We start from the raw sequence: 19250 nt of genomic DNA, 5'->3' as shown, positions 1-19250 counted from the left end.
CGGACATTCTAAAACGGTGGCCTGGACAGATGAAACTGTAGCAGGGACTTTCAAAGCACCTATTGGGAAGGGAAATAGGCTTATTTTGCTTCATGCAGGTGGCATTAATGGATTTGTTCCGGGAGCTATGCTTCTTTTCAGATCAAAGAGCACTCGTGATTATCACGAAGAAATGAATGGAATAACTTTCACAACTTGGTTTAAAAATTCTTTGCTACCAAACATAAGTCCCAATTCCGTAATTGTTATGGACAATGCCCCCTATCACTCTGTGCAACTAAACAAAGCACCGACAATGAAAGACAGAAAAGATATCATTCTTCAGTGGTTGGTGGGAAATAATGTACCGGGGATATCTGCAGAAATGACAAAGGCGGAGCTGCTACAAAGTGTAAAACTCCATAAGCCTAGATTTTGCACCTACGAAGTGGACTCCATCGCTTCGGCTCAGGGTCATAGGGTAATTAGGCTTCCTCCTTACCACTGCCACTTTAATCCAATCGAGTTAATTTGGGCACAAGTTAAAGGATATGTTGCCGAAAATAACAAATCTTTCCGTCTGACTGATGTTGAACGCTTAGTGCACGAGGCTGTCAAACTTGTTACAGCGGATAAGTGGAAAAGTGTTGTGAGTCACACCTGGGAAGATTTACACAAGGCAAAAGAAGCTGGTGGAATTGTTGAATGTCGAGTGGAAGAACTTATTATTTCCCTGGATGAGGATGATAGCAGTGACTCCAGTAACATTAGTGACAAGGACGAAGACACCGATATTTTCGGAGAGTGTGGCGTATTCCCTTTGGATTAGTCCCTGTGAGTACATAATTTGTTTCATTTCATTAAATATTTTATTATTTCGACACTACTATTCTATGAGCAAGTTGAAGTTTTATTGTAACAGTGACGTTTTTATTGCCACGTTGATACTATTTTCAGGTTTTTAAATTCTGACTTATTAAAATTACGATGATACTATTAACACAGTTCGGTTTTCATGTTGTTATTTTATATTACGTCTATAGCCTACTGTTTTTGAGTTACAGTTATTATATTCTCTGAGTGTGCTTAATTTTGACTGCAGTGTTTTGTTATTATCTTTACGCTGTTCTTGGAATGTGCATAACTTCGACTGGAATGTTTTGTTATATTTACGCTGTTTTGGAGTGCAGTTAATTTTAATTGGAACGTTTTATTATTATGATTACACTAGTGTTGGTTTTCAATATATTAGAGGTAATTTTCGCACATTTCCGTACGCATTTCCGTCGCATTAACACAGAATCTGATCTACGTACACGTGAAATATTTTAGGTGTGTGTGTTTGTTTATATCGTATGGTTCAAAATCGGCAACACTGTCTGAGAAACGTCAGGGCCGGACAGCCAGCGGCTCGACTGTAAAGAGGGCAGCACTGTGCTCTATAGATTAAAGATGGCGGATGACAGCTGTCAAAAAAAAAGCACGTGGATTTGTTTACCGATTCAAATCTCGCGCTAGTGAGGTTAAGTTGGTAGCACTAAGGTTTATGCCCGTTAAGATGGCAGCACTGCGGTTGACAGGTGACGAATTTGCAGCTACTGCGATAAAGAGGGCAGCACAGTGCTCTGTGGTTTAAAGATGGCGGATGACAGCTGTCAAAAAAGCACGTGGATTTGTTTATCTCGCGCTAGTTAGGTTAATTTGGTACTACTGAGGTTTAGGCCTGTCAAGATGGCAGTACTGAGGTTAGCGATGCGTTGTTGTCTGTCAAAAAACACGTGGATTTGTTTACCAATTCAAATCTCGCGCTAGTTAGGTTAAGTTGGTACTACTGAGGTTTAGGCCCGTCAAGATGGCAGCAGTGAGGTTAGCGATTCGTTGTTGTCGATGATAGCTGTCAAAAAGCACGTGGCTTTGTTTACAAATTCAAATTTCCCGCGGGTGGTGGAGGAGACCTCTGGGAGGTCTCTGGCTGTGGTGGTGGTGGAGGAGGCCTCTGGGAGGCCTCTGGCTGTGGTGGTGGTGGAGGAGGCCCCTGGGAGCCTGTGGTGGTGGTGGTGGTGGAGGAGGCCTCTGGGAGCCGGTGGGGGTGGTGGCGGCCGAATCCGCCTATTATACTACTCATATTTTCACACACGTATCTTATCACTATAGAAGATCATATTTCTACACATATTATCTTATTATTCAAGAAGATCATATTCAACACACGCCTCTTATTTTACATAATTACTCCCCCAAGGCATTAGTATAAAATTACTCCCTACAGCTAACTACCCTTGCTACAGTAAAAGGAAAATAAAGTGAACTATCAGGCATGGAAATTATTTACAAGTTAACAGCAAACAGTGTATAAGCAAAATAATGCATCAGAGGTACTTATCGAGTTCAGTGACGTCCCATATTCAGCTATACAGCATCTCGGCCTCAGGTCGGCCCCATGATGAGGTTTATTCGGTCATATTGGTGGCATTAACATGTGAACCAATACCTTTCTCGATACCCATGTTCTTCACTCTTGCAGGCTGTAACATTTCACACGGCTTCACATGCATTATCACACTAAAAATACACAAAACATATACGTGAATGACTTATAAGTACACTTATTTAACCATAAATATATACTCCGTCTCTGCTATATTCTGCGATTCTCAACACGTGGCACTGTGAAGCGTCCGTATCTCGATATCGTTCCGGTCTTTACGCCATCTTCAAAATTAATATTGTGAGATTATCTCTCCAAATTCTATACTATTTACACCACCAGTATCTAATTGAAGAGGAGATCTATCAGATCCAGTTATATTATATCGATAGTTAAAGTTATTAGGCTGAGAAATGCTCAATATATTAGTCTACATCGAACACCATTTGGCTTTCGTCCAACTCGTTCCAAACCATGCAGCAGAGTGTCTTTTCCGAGCAGCGCTTGGCTTCTTCTTGCACGCTGGCTTCCGGGTACGGAATTCAGGGAGTCCCCTCATCAGTGGTGCAATTTCCGTCGTATATGGCTGCATTTATTAGTCACGATAGCTCATTAGGAAAATGTCGTCTTAAATTCTCATCTACGGGAGAGCTTGAAATTGATTCTACATTGTCCCTCGGTGGATTTAGTCAATATTGGAGGGCTTTTATACGGGCGTCCATATTTATTTTCCCCCATCACCTCAGGCTTGCTGTGCTCCGTTTCGCTACTCAGAAATGCTGCCAACTTAAGATCTCGAGAACCTCGATCACACATCTCTCTCACTCTAGCGTGGAATATACCATTACTTCCGTATTACGCCATCAAATGACCGTAACACGTGGACTCTAGCTCCAAGCTAAGGCAAGCGGAATTGCAACACATATCCGGCCTCTCATGTAACTGTACTCCATTCTCCCCGTAACTTTCTACAATTTACATTATTCTAAGACAATGATATGAACCGTTCGGGTTCATCTTTCCCCCACTTTCTTTACTTTTCCAACCATACATATTCCAAACTTATCATTGGCTTTCAAAATTATATTTTATCAGCAAATCCACGTTTTAGGCTCATGTTTTCTTCCTTAAGACGATCATTATCCCTTGTTAATTTGGTAGCTACCTTCTTCGGCATTTCTCTAAGTTGTATTGAGTCTTGTTTACCAAGAATTTTCTTAAATTATTTCAAAGAACGTAATAATTATCTTCATCGAGCATCACCCTTGGTCAATTATTCCAAAACCTGATTCCACTTATGGCGTTTGGATACGTTGGATATGATAAGTTTTTATGTCTGACAATAATACGAATGACCTAAGTGATAGATAATCACAACACGAGCGAAAATAAGTAAAGTTTGTCCACGGCACTTTGGTTATGAAACAGTATTATTTGAACAACTTAGTAGCCTGAGCAACCGGGTACCATATGACTGGAGAGAACATGACAAACCGCAGAAAGACTTATGTCGGATACAAAATCCACAATCACGTTAGACACCAACAACACGAAAACTATTGCATTAGGAATAACAATTTTAATAAGCAGAGACAGTGGAGCTTTGCTAGACGGACCAAGAGGGTTGTCCGTAGTAAGTACAAGATAAGGAAAAACAGAGGGAATAGGGGAAACATCAGACAAAGTTTTCAAAGAAAAAGTGAATCAATTTTGAGAAAATTATATTTTGCCATAAATTTCCAACAAGAACACGCGATGTACAACAAACGAGATTTTTAAAATGCAATTACCTCAGTTTCAGAACAGGCAAAAGCAAACTTTATTAAATGAGATCAGATAGGTCTTGACTAGAAATTTACAAGCGACACCAATGAGTCTCACCAAACCTACGACTCATGATCCATACACAGTCACAATTTTTGATAAGTAAACCACAAAGCTTAAGAAAAAAAGGAGTGATAATACAACTTATAATACTGAGTAAAGGCCACACTTAAAGTTTTTATCAAACTCACCAGGAGTATAAAAGGAGAATTTAAGTAAGTTACAAATAGTAGATAGGAATTAAGACCGTGGAAACAAGTAAATACAGGGGAAATTAGACAGAGAGTGGAGGGAGGGAGAAGGACGGATTTTCGGGCTGCTTTAATCATATAAAGTTAACAGTGAGCGGGCACACTGCCCTGCCAAGCAAGGAGTTCTTGATGCGATAACACTTCTAACATTTGTCTATGATAAGTCCACCACATGAAATTGAAAACAACTAGAGATACCAGTCCGCAAGATTTGGTTGGAATCAAGGCCTCAAGAGTATGCTGTAGTAAGTCATCAAGTCTTTAAGTCTTTAATAGGAAACACCAAACATGCTGAAATTAAAATTTTTGCTCACCCAGCACTACGATGAATTTCAAAGTAGCTTTTCCAAAATGATTGATTAAAATATCGCAACTGACCACTGACCAGGCGCTTGCGAATAAAGCTGCTCTCCCCTTTACAGAACATTCACGCTCGATGTCTGAGAGACTGGAGCACGCTTGTATAGTCAGCGAAGGGCGAGTCCAGAACTTACTAGAACGTAGAGTATAGCGACGGAGAAACAGGAGCGGAGGGGAGCAGTACAGTCAATGATGAGCCGAGCGATGAAAGTATAGCAGCAGTAGAACGGGGAGGTTGGCAGACGGTAAGAAAATTATAAAGGTCTTGATGTTGTAGAGAGTCCGTAACACACTTCAAGTATAGGAATATTTGTCTCTATTTACCCTCTTGAATTCCAACTTAAACTTTCCTGCCTTTACAAGCTCAGTTCAAGCGTATTCGTCTACGAACATCATTCCAGGCAGTCTTTCACTGGCAGATGGAAACATACCGCATTGTCGGCAGTTCGTCTCCTTACTTCCTAGACTTCAAACCCCAAAGTTTTCAACATTTTCGTAAGACACCTTTTTGTTATCGGAAATTACCCAGAACAAATCGTGCTGCTTTCATTAGATCTTTTCCAGTTCTCGCACCTAATAATCCTGGCGTGGGACCCATCCACTGGAGTTTCACCAGAGACGTACACACCCTCACTTCCATCCCCATAAGACTTTCGTCCTGGTGAAACTTACACCATCATTCCATTGTCTGCTGCTCATCTCACAACATTGTCAAGGACTTTCTTGCAAGTCACTCTCAAACCCGTGCCTTATTTATTTTCTATACCGTATAACATCATTTGCAAAAGCCTTTTCTCTGATTCCAGTTCCTTAGTCACTTCATTTACAGTATATACACCAGAAAATACTACCTCGTGGGACTCAATATTAAGAGTTATGTGCTCAAATAAAGTTTCAACTCCTCTAATTGTTTCAGTTCTATTTTCTAGAAATTTAACTACCCACTCAACCACGCTTTTGTCTAGTCTAATAGTCCTTATTTTCATCATCATTCTCTCTTAATATACCCCACACAAAGCTTTGGATACGTCAATAGAAATGCAGTCCATTTAACCTCCTGAATCTAAGAAAGTCTGCTATATCTTGCAGGAATCCTACAGTTTAAGCCTCACTGGAGTAACGTTTCCAAAACCTCAACTACCTTCAATCAAACCAGTTAGTAATTTCGCAAACGCGACCAATATAATCAGAATTAATGCTTTCCCGAAGCTTACATGTAACACAAGCAGGCTGTCCTTTAATTATACACTTTATTTTTATTGCCCTTTCTCTTGTACATTTTGGCTGCTACATAAAATCTCGATTCGTTTGGTATAGCTTCTTCATGCAAACAATAATCAAACAAATATTTCAGATACAGCACAATATCCCAACAAACTGCCTTTAGTATACCCCCAATCGCAGCTTCTACCTATCTTTCAATTTTTGTATCTATTTATACATGTTCTTACACATAAGTATATTTAAATATTTCGCCAGTATTATTAACCTCCTCTACCTGGACATTATCCTTATATCCAACTATATTTTTATACTGTTGAATATTCTGACTATACGTCCGCACAAATTCACTCCCCTTGTTCAATAAGGATCCTTAGAATGTCTTCCCTGGAACCAGTTTCTGCCTTAAAGTACCTATACGTAAACTTCCAGTTTTTCTAAAATTTACTGACTACCAATTATGTTTGCCTACATGTTATTTTTAGCTGAAGTTTTGGATAAATTCAATTTCCTAGTAAGTACTTTCAATCTATCCTTACTTCCACAACCATTCCTAACTTTCTTTCTTTGTAACCTGCGCCTCATTCTTAATCTCTTCATTTTCCTGTTACAATCTATTGTTTTTTTTTACCATTCTTTGCCGCCTTTATAGCACATATACCTTTTCACATACCTCAACAACGAGTTTAAACCCATCCCATCGGGTGTTTATAATTTTATATAGCATTTTCCACTGAACACCCATGCCTCTCTTACCAAATGTATGGTACAGTCTAATAGTCCTTATTTTGGAACCTCCCATTCAATCTCATTTATTTTTAACTACGACAAAAGCTGCTTCCACCAACTAAGTTACTCTATAGACCTCATTTTGTTTCATCAGCACCACTTCTAGTATTTTCCCCCTCGTTAGTCCCATCGCTTTCTGATTTAGCTATCCTTCTCAAATCAATTTATTCACAATTTGTTGGTAATGCTTTCTGTTATTCGCATCGCATTCCCAGTTGATATTTGGTTAGACAAGGTTGTGATCTTCCACCCCTCTTTTTTCATAGTTTACATGAATTATCTGCGTAGAGGTATCAAGAGGCATGGGGTGATTCAGTCAGGTGAAGCTGTAGTAAGCAGTCTAGCCCATGCTGACGACTTAGTCTTAATGGCAGATTGTGCCGAAAGCCTGCAGTCTAATATCTTGGAACTTGAAAATAGATGCTATGGGTATTGTACGAAAATTAGCCTTTCTAAGTCGAAATTGATGTCAGCAGTTGGGAAATCCATGAGAATTAAATGTCAGACTGGGGATACAAAGCAGTAACAGGCAGATAATTTCAAGTACTTAGGACGTGTGTTCTCTCAGGATGGTAATATAGTAAGTGAGATTGAATCAAGGTGCAGTAAGCTCGCTGTTGCGATCAACAGTATTCTGTAAGAAGGAAGTCAGCTCCCAGACGAAACTAGCTATACATCGGTCTGTTTTCACATCAATTTTACTTTACGAGAGTGAAAGCTGGATGGGTTCAGGATATCTTATTCATAATCCAGAAGTTTGCCTTTGATAGCGGGACCTAGTGTTTACACTGCACCAAGTCTTCTGGTATAGGCTAGAGTAATTTTGTTACTCTCGTTGATCCTTGGCTTTGACAATATGAAAGTGACTGAGGTATGAGCGAAGCTAGTAATGTCATTCCTCACACAGGCAGCTCCTTTAATGAATGGTGTGAAAAGGTTGCTCATAGGGTCTGTTGGTGCGTGCATTTCAGTGGGCTTGTAGACTGATATGTAACAGCACCTTCTGGCGCGGTGAGTAAAGCAACGGTAAACTACCTCACTTCTCGGTTCCCTAGTACGCCTTTTCAGTGATGCCTAGGCCATCAATGACAGCCGATGATGGAGCTGTTTGGGCTGAGGATTGAACATACACAATCTAGAAGTAACAGACACGAGAGTAGCGAGAATGATTGCTGGTACGAACAGGTGGAAACAATGGCAGAAGGGTACTCGGAATGAGAAGATAAAAGGTAAGTTAGAAATGAACATGATGGATGAAGCTGTACGCGTAAACCAGTTTCAGTGGTGGGGTCTTGGGAGGCGAATGGAGAAGAATAATGAAATATGTTATGTAGGGTAAAGGGAGGAAGGAGAGACCAAGACGACGATGTTTAGACTCAGTGTCTAATGATTAAAATATAAGAGATGTATAACTAAATGAAGCCACAGAACTAGTTGCAAATAGAGGATTGTGTTGACGATTAGTAAATTCACAGATTTGTAGATTGAGCACTGAAAGGCATAACAGTCTATTATGAAAATATTTTATTATTATTATTATTATTATTATTAATATTATTATGGTTACGGAGTTATCCGTGGTAGTTAGAGGTGAAAGAAGGTGCTGGGATGAATAGGTCTCAATCTAAGAAATTAAAGTTAATTTAAAATTTAACAAGGTTATATTTTCTTTTCAAGATCAAGAAATAACAAACATAACAGGTACTCAGTAGCCTAACAATAAATCGAGAATGTACAATTACAGAGTTACAGGATTTGGGCTCCGAGAGCCAGACACACAATTCTTGAGCTATAAGCCCAACTTTACCCGTATACCAGATTCAACCAAGGGGGGAGAAGACCCCAATCATGCTCATGAGCACTTGCTCCTAATTACATAGTAAAAGCCTCCTCAAGGCACACAGAAACACATTTTTTTGGGGGGGAAGAACAACCCGGTCTCAAAGTTCCAGCCTATCATAAGCCACACCAAACTCCACCTTCAAGTTGTCCTCTACGGACATAAACACAGGGGTAAAAATACCCAACCTACTGAGGCCGATTTAGTAAATAAACGGGAAATTTACAAGGCCCCAAGATACAAACTTGAGTGGAGGCGAAACTTGCACTCCGAATATACTTAATTAAAACCTAATTTGGCCTTAGGCCGCTTATGCAAGGGTTAATCCCATACTAAAGAGGTGACTTATATAAGGAAACGATTTACATTACATTAGAAGGGAAGAAACGGTTGTGAAAATAAGTTCACCTCAAAGCAATATGAATGGGAGCTCGAGAGGTTTAAGCACTCTCTATCCCCATATGTAGTTACAGAGGCAGAATTTAAATCAAGAGTCTTTTACATTTTAGAGGAAGTTACATGTTAGAAGGTTTCGAACCCGCCCCGAGGGTTAAACTGCTGAGCTGGCAAGAAAATAAGTTACAAGACGGCCATTACCTGGTGGTTGAACTGCTGCCCGAAGAAAGAGGCGCTTCCCGCCCCCTGCTACATAATTTACACACTGATAGATGTTACTGAACTGGCGAGGAGACCCGAAAATCAGCAGTTTATATACCCTCGCGTAACATTCGAGACCTTTCAGGAATGATAACACCCGCCCACAATCATTTTATTGGCTAACAACGAAAACCCCTACACCAGATGAAGAAGAAACACATAATTGGTGGAAAATTCATTATAGAAATTCGGGATTGGTAGATTCAAAACAAGGGGAAAGAGCAGGGTTATACAGCCAACCTAAACAATGACTGAAATAAATTTAACAAAGAACAAACTTTTGAACACAAAATTTCTCCAAAAAAAAACAGTTCTTTCACTTCGCACTAGGGTGCACCATTGTAGTCCTTCAGTAGTGCCATCTAGAAGAGAATGTTCACACTTCTTACTACAGGCAAAACGAAAATACATCGAAAACGACACAGTTCAGAACACTTCAACATTTACAAGTAGGGACATCTTCTGAGAAACTTGAGAATTAGCACTGTAGTTAAAGTTCAGGCTTCCTCCAGAAGGGGAGTTTCAACTGGCGCAATGTTTGAATTAGCGGAGCGGAGGTGTACCGCCCGGTACTATTATTATTATTATTATTATTATTATTATTATTATTATTATTATTATTATTATTATTATTATTATTATTATTATTATTACTATTACTATTATTGTTACCGTTTTTTTGTGGTAGTTATGCGTGAAAGAAGGTGCGGGTGTGAACGGGTCTCAAACTACGAAAGTAAAATTAATTTAAAATTTAACAAGGTTATATTTTCTTTTCAAAAACAAAGAAATAACAAGCATGGCAGGTACAAAGTAGCAAGTCAAAGGGTAGTTACAATATTTACAGGATTTGGGCTTCGAGCCCTGAAAACACAATGCTTGGGCAATCAGCTCAGTTTTACCCCAAACACAAGTTCCAACAGAGGGGCAGAAAACCCCATTCATGCCTAGGAGCCCTAGCTCCAAATTACACTGAAAAGCCTCCACGAGGCATACAACACTCAATTTACAAAAGAGCCACTCGCTCTCAACTTTAAGCCTCTCAAAGGCCACACCGAACTCCACCTTCAAGTTGTCCTCACTGGACATAGACACAGGGGTAAAATACCCAACCTACTGAGGTCTATTAAATGAAAAGGGGTAATTACATGACCTCTAAAATAACAATTTGAGAGGAGGCGATCTGCACTCCTAATACACTTGTTTTTAAAACTTAATCCGGCTCTAGGCCACTAATGCAAGGGCTAATCCCATACTACAGAGGTGACTTCAGAAAAGAACAACTTGTTTTACGTTAACGAAGAATAGGTTGAGAAAATAAGTTCACCTCAAAACAATATGATTGGGAGCTCTAGAGGGTTAAGCACTCTCTATCCCGATATGCAGTTTAAAAGATAGGATAGATACCAGTTTCTTTACATTTTACGGAAGGTTACATAATGGAAAAACTTCGGACCCGCCCCGAGAGTTAAACTGCTGAGCTAGCAAAGAAGGAAGTTATTAATCGGCCATTACCTTGTTGTTGACCGCTGCCGAAGAAAGAGGCGCTTCCCGCCCCCTGCTAGGTACTTTACACACAGAAAGATGGAACAGAAGTGGCGCAGAGACCCTAAAATCAGCAGTTTATATACTCTCGCGGAAGGTTCTAGGTGTTAGGGGAATGAAAACACCCTCCCACAAACTTTTTATTGGGTAGGTTACAGCAACGTATTCAAGTTGGGGGAAGATACCTATGATAGGTCAGAAATTAATAACGGAAATTCGGGATTGGTTAAATGCAAAACAAGGGGAAAGAGAGGGGTATACAGCCAACTTAAACCATAACAGAAAGAAATTTAACAAAGAACAAACTTTTGAAATAAAATTTTCTCCAAAGAACAGTTATTTTTCTTCGCACTAGGGTGCACTATTGTAGTTCTTCAGTAGTGTCCTCTAGAAGAGAAAGTTCACACTTCTTACTTCAAGCAAAACCGCCCGGTACAGACCTCCCCCCCCAAAAGTTCCTCCAGGGGTTACACATGAAATCTGTTTGAGACAAGGTCCAAGTTATGATGTGGATATGAAGATTAATTGCTGAAGAATTTATAAGATTTTCGTAATGAGGTTTGCTTCAGTTTCAAAATTTTTGTTGTAACTGGAGAAGTACAGTTTTTATGTTTGTAGAAGTTGAATTCAGAAGGAAAACTTTAGTTTTTAAATTTGTGGAAAATTTTCTAAGTCCACCAAAAATTGCCGTAGAATACCCAAGAAAGGGTAGTAAAGTTGATCTGGGATGTCCATATAGTTGATGTTGATTAAGTTGGATGGCCAGACCGGCCATTGCAGCTTGCGTCCAGAGGAGGCCGCCCGGACCCCTCAAGTACCCTGAGATACCGCTCGCCCGCACTATGAGGGGAGCAGTGGTGTTGAAACACGCCGCGCCCGCGGTGAACATATACAGGCTGCGGGCAAGTAGCAGATCGTGCGCCGCACATCAGCCTTGGCCGGGAGGAGAGCTCCGGCTCGCCGTGCACAAGTCGTCCTCGCTGGGGTCGAGGGGGCCCTTCCTCGAGCCCAGGCGCGGCACGGCGCCACGCGGCTGCGGGGGCACTGAAACATTAAAACTAGGTGGCAGAATTGTTGGACCATCATCATTTTTTGAGGGCACAGGCTTGGTGGAGAAGTTGAGGGGCCAGCGGCGTGCAGATATCCATGGCATTTAATATACGCAAGCCACAGTGTGTATAGCAGGAGACGGGAGCGTGGTAATGGCAGTGGTAAGGACAGAAGGGCAGTTAAACGGATCGGGGAAGGTCTTACAAAAGCTTACATATAAAACAAAATATAATAGGAGGTGCAGAATGCCTTAAAAGTGAAACTCAAAAAAATATATATATATAACCTTCATATTCCTTTCAAATTATATGAAGCAAGTTAACACAGAAATTACACCGGTTTCACCTGGGACAGGTGAACCCTAAATATCCTCTCAGTCGCTGGATTGCTTACTAACAATGTAACCGGCGTAAGAAAATCGAGAATGATACAAGGCCCATGAAATCTGGGGGCAAGCTTGCCCGCGGGAACAAAGTTCTTGACCATAACTTGGTCACCTAACTTCAAAGGGGTGGGTCTCCGTCCACGATCATACCTTTCTCTAACCTTTTCATGAGACACTTTAAGATTGGCTTTAGCCTTCTTCCAAAGATCTTTAATGTTGTCCGGATCTATTGTCTCGGGTAGAATGTCACTCAGAGACCAGAGGTTAGAGAGCGGCGTGTTGGGAACAAACTTGAACATCAACGAGGCTGGAGTAAATTTATGTGATTCATGAACCGCCGAATTCAAAGCAAAAGCTAACCAATGCAAGGACGTGTCCCACCTGGAATGATCTTCATGATGATAGGCAATAAGCGCGGACCTGAGATTACGGTTAACCCGTTCAGCCAGCGATCGTTGAGGGTAATAAGCAGAAGTAGTTACATGAGAAATAGACAAGTCAAAACAGAATTTACGAAAAAGCTTTGATGTGAACGCCTTAGCATTATCAGACACAACTTATTGGCACGGAACAAAAGACGCAAAAATAGAATTTAGGCAAGTAATGGTGGACTGAGCGGTAGCCAGCTTAGTCGGAAATAACCAGGAAAATCTTGTAAAACCATCTACACCTACAAAGATGAATTTGTTGGCATTTACCCTTCGACTGGGGGAAGGGTCCTACATAATCGATATACAGGCGTTCCATGGGGCGCGACGCTTGATGCGAAGACAGAAGGCCTACCTTGGTGGACATGGTGGGTTTACTAAGCAAACAAGATTTACACGCTTTTACAAGTTCACGGATTTCACCGTCCATACCCTTCCAGATGAACATTTCACGAATCTTTTCACGAGTTTTAAATATTCCCAGATGCCCCCCCAATGGGATCTCATGATAGTATTTGAAGATCATAGGCACAAGAACAGCTGGAACGACAACCTTCATCATCTTGTCATGCCTCGAAGGGCAACATAAAACACCATTCCTCAGAACATAAGGGACGACATGTTCCCCAGAAGAAAGGGTTTCCATTATCGGAGCCAGCGTCGGATCTTCACGTTGGTATTTCTCAATATCCCTAAAAAGCATGGGAGCATCTGTTAAGATGGCATTAACACCAGATAGTATGGACTCGGGAGGTGATGAACTGTCGACCGGTTCCTGGGTCTCGACGTCGTTAGAAAACATACGGCTGAGTCCATCAGCAACAACATTTTCGGTACCTCTGATATGCCTGACATCAAATTGGAAGGCAGAAATACGGATGGCCCAACGGGCTATACGACCAGTACGACGCGGCCTACCTAAGACCCAGCTTAAAGCTTGATTATCTATCTCCAGGTCGAATTTGACGTGTTCCAGATAGAGACGGAACTTTTCTAAGGCGAATAAGACTGCCAAACCTTCGAGCTCATAGATGGAATACTTGGCTTCTTGAGCCGATAAAGTCCTAGATGCATAGGCGATGGGTCGCCTCCCTAGTTCAGTCTCTTGAAGAAGGACTGCCGCAACAGCTGACGACGACGCGTCGGTTTGGACGATGAATTTCTTCGAGAAATCAGGCATAGCAAGTACAGGGGCATTTCAGAGAGCTAATTTAAGATCTTCAAAAGCGGCTTGTTGAGAAGGTCCCCACTCGAATTTGATGCCTTTCCTACGAAGAAGGTTTAAGGGCGCCGCTCTATTAGCGAAGTTAGGAATAAACTTCCTGAAGAAATTCACCATACGAATGAACCTGGCGATCCCTTTAATGTCCTTGGGAGGTTTAAAATCACGGATGGCCTGTGTTCTAGAATGATCGACTGCTACACCATCAGGTGATACCATATGCCCTAGGAATGACATAGAGGGCTTAGCAAAGGCGACCTTGGACAACTTAACGGTTAACCCAGCCTTACGAAGGCGATTGAGAACTTCTCGCAGATGATCTAGATGTTCTTCAAAAGTCTCTGTAAATACGACGACATCATCCAAGTAGTGATATAAGTACTCAAATTTGATGTCGGAGAAGACCCTATCTAGTAGCCTAGTGAGTACAGCTGCTCCCGTGGGGAGCCCGAAAGGCACGCGGTTGTATTCGTATAAGTTCCAGTCCGTGGCAAACGCTGTAAGATGTTTAGACTCTTCGGCAAGGGGAATTTGATTATAGGCCTGATTCAAGTCCAAGATAGTAAAGAACTTGGCCTTACGAAACCATGAAAAGCAAGAATGAAGGTCAGGAAGGAGCACAGATTGCAACACCACCTTCCGATTGAGAGCCCTGTAATCAATGACAGGCCTGAAGCCTCCTTGGGGTTTCGGGACTAGAAAAATAGGCGAAGAATACGCCGACTTAGAGGGCCTAATAATGCCATCCTTCAACATTTGATCGATGATTTCTTTCAATGCCTTCATTTTAGGTGGAGATAGCCTATATGGTGGAAAACGGACAGGAATCGAATCCGTGACCTCAATTTTGTATTCAATAAGGTCAGTAACACCAAGAGTATCAGAAAACACCTCTGGAAATGACTGACATAATTTACGAATACTATCAGCCTGCTCCTCAGGTAGATGTCTAAGGTCTAACAACATCTCATCCTGGGTAGGCGAAATAGATGAACATGACACAGAATTACACTTTAACAAGGGAATTTTACATTTGGACGCAAATTTGAATGTGCACGACTTACTCTGAAGATCGAGCACAAGACCAGTGTGAGAAATGAAGTCCGCTCCCAGTATGATGGGGCAAGACAAGTGCTTAGCCACAAACAGTTTAGTTTTGCATGTAAATTTAAAAATACGAATTTTGACCAGTAAGGAACCTAGAATTTCTAATGGGGATGAATTAGCCGAAACATATTGAACAGGAGAGGAGACATAGTCAGGTAGTTTACAAACAGACTTAAATTTTGAATACCATTGGTCCGAAATAATTGAACAAACACTACCTGAATCTAATAGAGCGGGTATAGGCTCGTTATTTAACTCAACCTTAAGAAAAGGAATAGGTGCGGGGGTATCCGCCGCAATCCTAAGACATTCTTTAGGGCATTCAAAAGATGAATTTGAAGACTGCTCGTTCCCTGAATTTACAACCTGTTTACCAGGGGCTGAGTCCCGGGAAGATGGATTAGTAGACTCAGCCGAAGCCACTAGTCACTTTTTATTATTGGCATAGGTGGAATTTGCACCAGTAGTTGAGCAGGAGAGGGTGCTATTTGAGTTTGGGCAATTCTTGGCGATATGTGAGAAAGCCCCACATTTAAAACAGCCTTGTGATGAACCAGCCCCATTCCTTGTCCCACTCGACTTGATCAGTGGACACTTATTGCGCAGGTGGTCAGGCGACCCACAAGCATAACATTTACGAGGGGTGACTGATCGGCGAGGTGGAGGCCGAGTATTACTAAAGGAAGGCGGGGGTTCTTTCGCTACACGCAAAGAATCGATGTATCTAACTCTTTCTGCTGAGACGGCCAATGCTTCAAGTTCAGAGAAAGTTTGCGGGCACGCCGCGAAACACAAATATGACCTATAGGGAGGTGAAATTCCCTCTACAATAGCCTGTACAATCTGATCCTCCGGAAAGTGAAGAGCAAACACCCTAGTATAGAATTTAATATCTTGGATGAAGTCAGCCAGGTTTTCATCCAAACGCTGTACACGATAATAGTACTTCTGAATCAGAGATGACCTCGCGCGGGCGGGAATAAAATTTGCAAGCAGATGTGCATGAAAATCTTCAATAGATGACTGTTCGGCTATGGCTCTTACTATTTTGTCAGAGAGAATACCAATTGCATAAGGATAGATAATTTGCAAAATTTGACATGGAGAAAGAGAAAACACAAGGGCATGATCCTGATATTCAACTAGAAATCTTAAAAATGAAATTACGTCACTGATGGTGCTAACGGAAAATTTAGAGATACCTCTGAGCAACATTGCCAATGGATGAGGCAAGCTACTGAACCCGGGTGACATAGTAAGCAAAGGTTTCAATGGCAAGGAAGTTAATTCCGAACGGATGTTACTCAACGATGCACGGCGTTCAGATTCGTTGTCCAATGGGGCAGGGATAGATTGAGCAGCAACGGTTATCCTATTGACTTCTCCCTTGGGAGGCGCTTCCTCACTACCTGCATTCACTGTGGTGGGTAGGTCGCTTTTGGGAGGAACTTCCCCAGTTAACAATTGAGTGACCTTGCTAGATAATTCAGACATATTTTCAGGCAGCGTACTAGCTTCCTTCTTCTGAACGTCATTCAACTTTAGAGACAACAGATCGTTAACTCTATTTGAAAAATGAAACAGCCTAGCTTGCACACGCTTAATTTGATTGGGAGAAGGATCATTTTCATCAAAAAAACTAACTACAGAAGCTAGCCCAGTAATATTCTCCGTGATCGTGGAAAGAGGGTCGTCAATTTCTTTCTCTCCCAAATTGGGGATGGAAATGGGCAAATCTAGGGACTCTCTAAGCTTGTTTGTGTCTACTGCAACCGTGCCTCCAGATTGTACATTTCTGATACTTAACTCATAGATCAACTCCTCTTTGCGCAAATAGTTAAGATGGAGAACATCGCGAGGTCCGGGCATGATGACAGAAAAATTTCGAAAAACTCAAAAAAAAAAAATTCCAGCAACTGAGAAAATTGTTAGAGTTCGGAACAAAACAATGTTTAGCCTTCAAAAGGGGCTAAATTGAGACCCATTCAACCACGCTCTGCTACCACTTGTTACAGTTTTTTTGGGGTAGTTATGCGTGAAAGAAGGTGCGGGTGTGAACGGGTCTCAAACTACGAAAGTAAAATTAATTTAAAATTTAACAAGGTTATATTTTCTTTTCAAAAACAAAGAAATAACAAGCATGGCAGGTACAAAGTAGCAAGTCAAAGGGTAGTTACAATATTTACAGGATTTGGGCTTCGAGCCCTGAAAACACAATGCTTGGGCAATCAGCTCAGTTTTACCCCAAACACAAGTTCCAACAGAGGGGCAGAAAACCCCATTCATGCCTAGGAGCCCTAGCTCCAAATTACACTGAAAAGCCTCCACGAGGCATACAACACTCAATTTACAAAAGAGCCACTCGCTCTCAACTTTAAGCCTCTCAAAGGCCACACCGAACTCCACCTTCAAGTTGTCCTCACTGGACATAGACACAGGGGTAAAATACCCAACCTACTGAGGTCTATTAAATGAAAAGGGGTAATTACATGACCTCTAAAATAACAATTTGAGAGGAGGCGATCTGCACTCCTAATACACTTGTTTTTAAAACTTAATCCGGCTCTAGGCCACTAATGCAAGGGCTAATCCCATACTACAGAGGTGACTTCAGAAAAGAACAACTTGTTTTACGTTAACGAAGAATAGGTTGAGAAAATAAGTTCACCTCAAAACAATATGATTGGGAGCTCTAGAGGGTTAAGCACTCTCTATCCCGATATGCAGTTTAAAAGATAGGATAGATACCAGTTTCTTTACATTTTACGGAAGGTTACATAATGGAAAAACTTCGGACCCGCCCCGAGAGTTAAACTGCTGAGCTAGCAAAGAAGGAAGTTATTAATCGGCCATTACCTTGTTGTTGACCGCTGCTGAAGAAAGAGGCGCTTCCCGCCCCCTGCTAGGTACTTTACACACAGAAAGATGGAACAGAAGTGGCGCAGAGACCCTAAAATCAGCAGTTTATATACTCTCGCGGAAGGTTCTAGGTGTTAGGGGAATGAAAACACCCTCCCACAAACTTTTTATTGGGTAGGATACAGCAACATATTCAAGTTGGGGGAAGATACCTATGATAGGTCAGAAATTAATAACGGAAATTCGGGATTGGTTAAATGCAAAACAAGGGGAAAGAGAGGGGTATACAGCCAACTTAAACCATAACAGAAAGAAATTTAACAAAGAACAAGCTATTGAAATAAAATTTTCTCCAAAGAACAGTTATTTTTCTTCGCACTAGGGTGCACTATTGTAGTTCTTCAGTAGTGTCCTCTAGAAGAGAAAGTTCACACTTCTTACTTCAAGCAAAACAAAAACACATCAAAAATGACACAGTTCTAAAACTCCGAAATTTACAGGTAGTGACATCTTCTGTGAAAGTAGAAAATTAATACCGTCAATAAAGTTCTGACTTCCTCCAGCAGAGGAGTTTCAACTGGCGCACATTTTAAATTAGCGGCGTGGAGGTGTACCGCCCGGTACAATTATTATTATTACACTGACTGACAGTGACAATGCAACACCAAGGAGGAGTGGTTCGAAAGGGATGAAAGCTGGGAAAAAAACAAAGACGGCACGGATGAATAATTGATGTTTATTTCAAACCGATATGCAGGTTACACAATGCGCACGGCATCGACTCAGTAGGATGTAGGACCACCGCGAGCTGCGATGCACGCAGAAACACGTCGAGGTAGAGAGTCAATAAGAGTGCGGATGGTGTCCTGAGGGATGGTTCTCCATTCTCTGTCAACCATTTGCCACAGTTGGTCGTCCGTACGAGGCTGGGGCAGAGTTTGCAAACGGTTTCCAATGAGATCCCACACGTGTTCGATTGGTGAGAGATCCGGAGAGTACGCTGGCCACGGAAGCGTCTGTACACCTCGTAGAGCCTGTTGGGAGATGCGAGCAGTGTGTGGGCGGGCATTATCCTGCGGAAACAGAGCATTGGGCAGCCCCTGAAGGTACGGGAGTGCGACCGGCCGCAGCACATGCTGCACGTAGCGGTGGGCATTCAACGTGCCTTGAATACGCACTAGAGGTGACGTGGAATCATACGCAATAGCGCCCCAAACCATGATGCCGCGTTGTCTAGCGGTAGGGCGCTCCACAGTTACTGCCGGATTTGACCTTTCTCCACGCCGACGCCACACTCGTCTGCGG

This window comes from Anabrus simplex, chromosome 5 (assembly GCF_040414725.1).
Source record: "Anabrus simplex isolate iqAnaSimp1 chromosome 5, ASM4041472v1, whole genome shotgun sequence".
Taxonomy (NCBI): Eukaryota; Metazoa; Arthropoda; class Insecta; order Orthoptera; family Tettigoniidae; genus Anabrus; species Anabrus simplex.
This window is presented reverse-complemented; position numbering follows the sequence as displayed.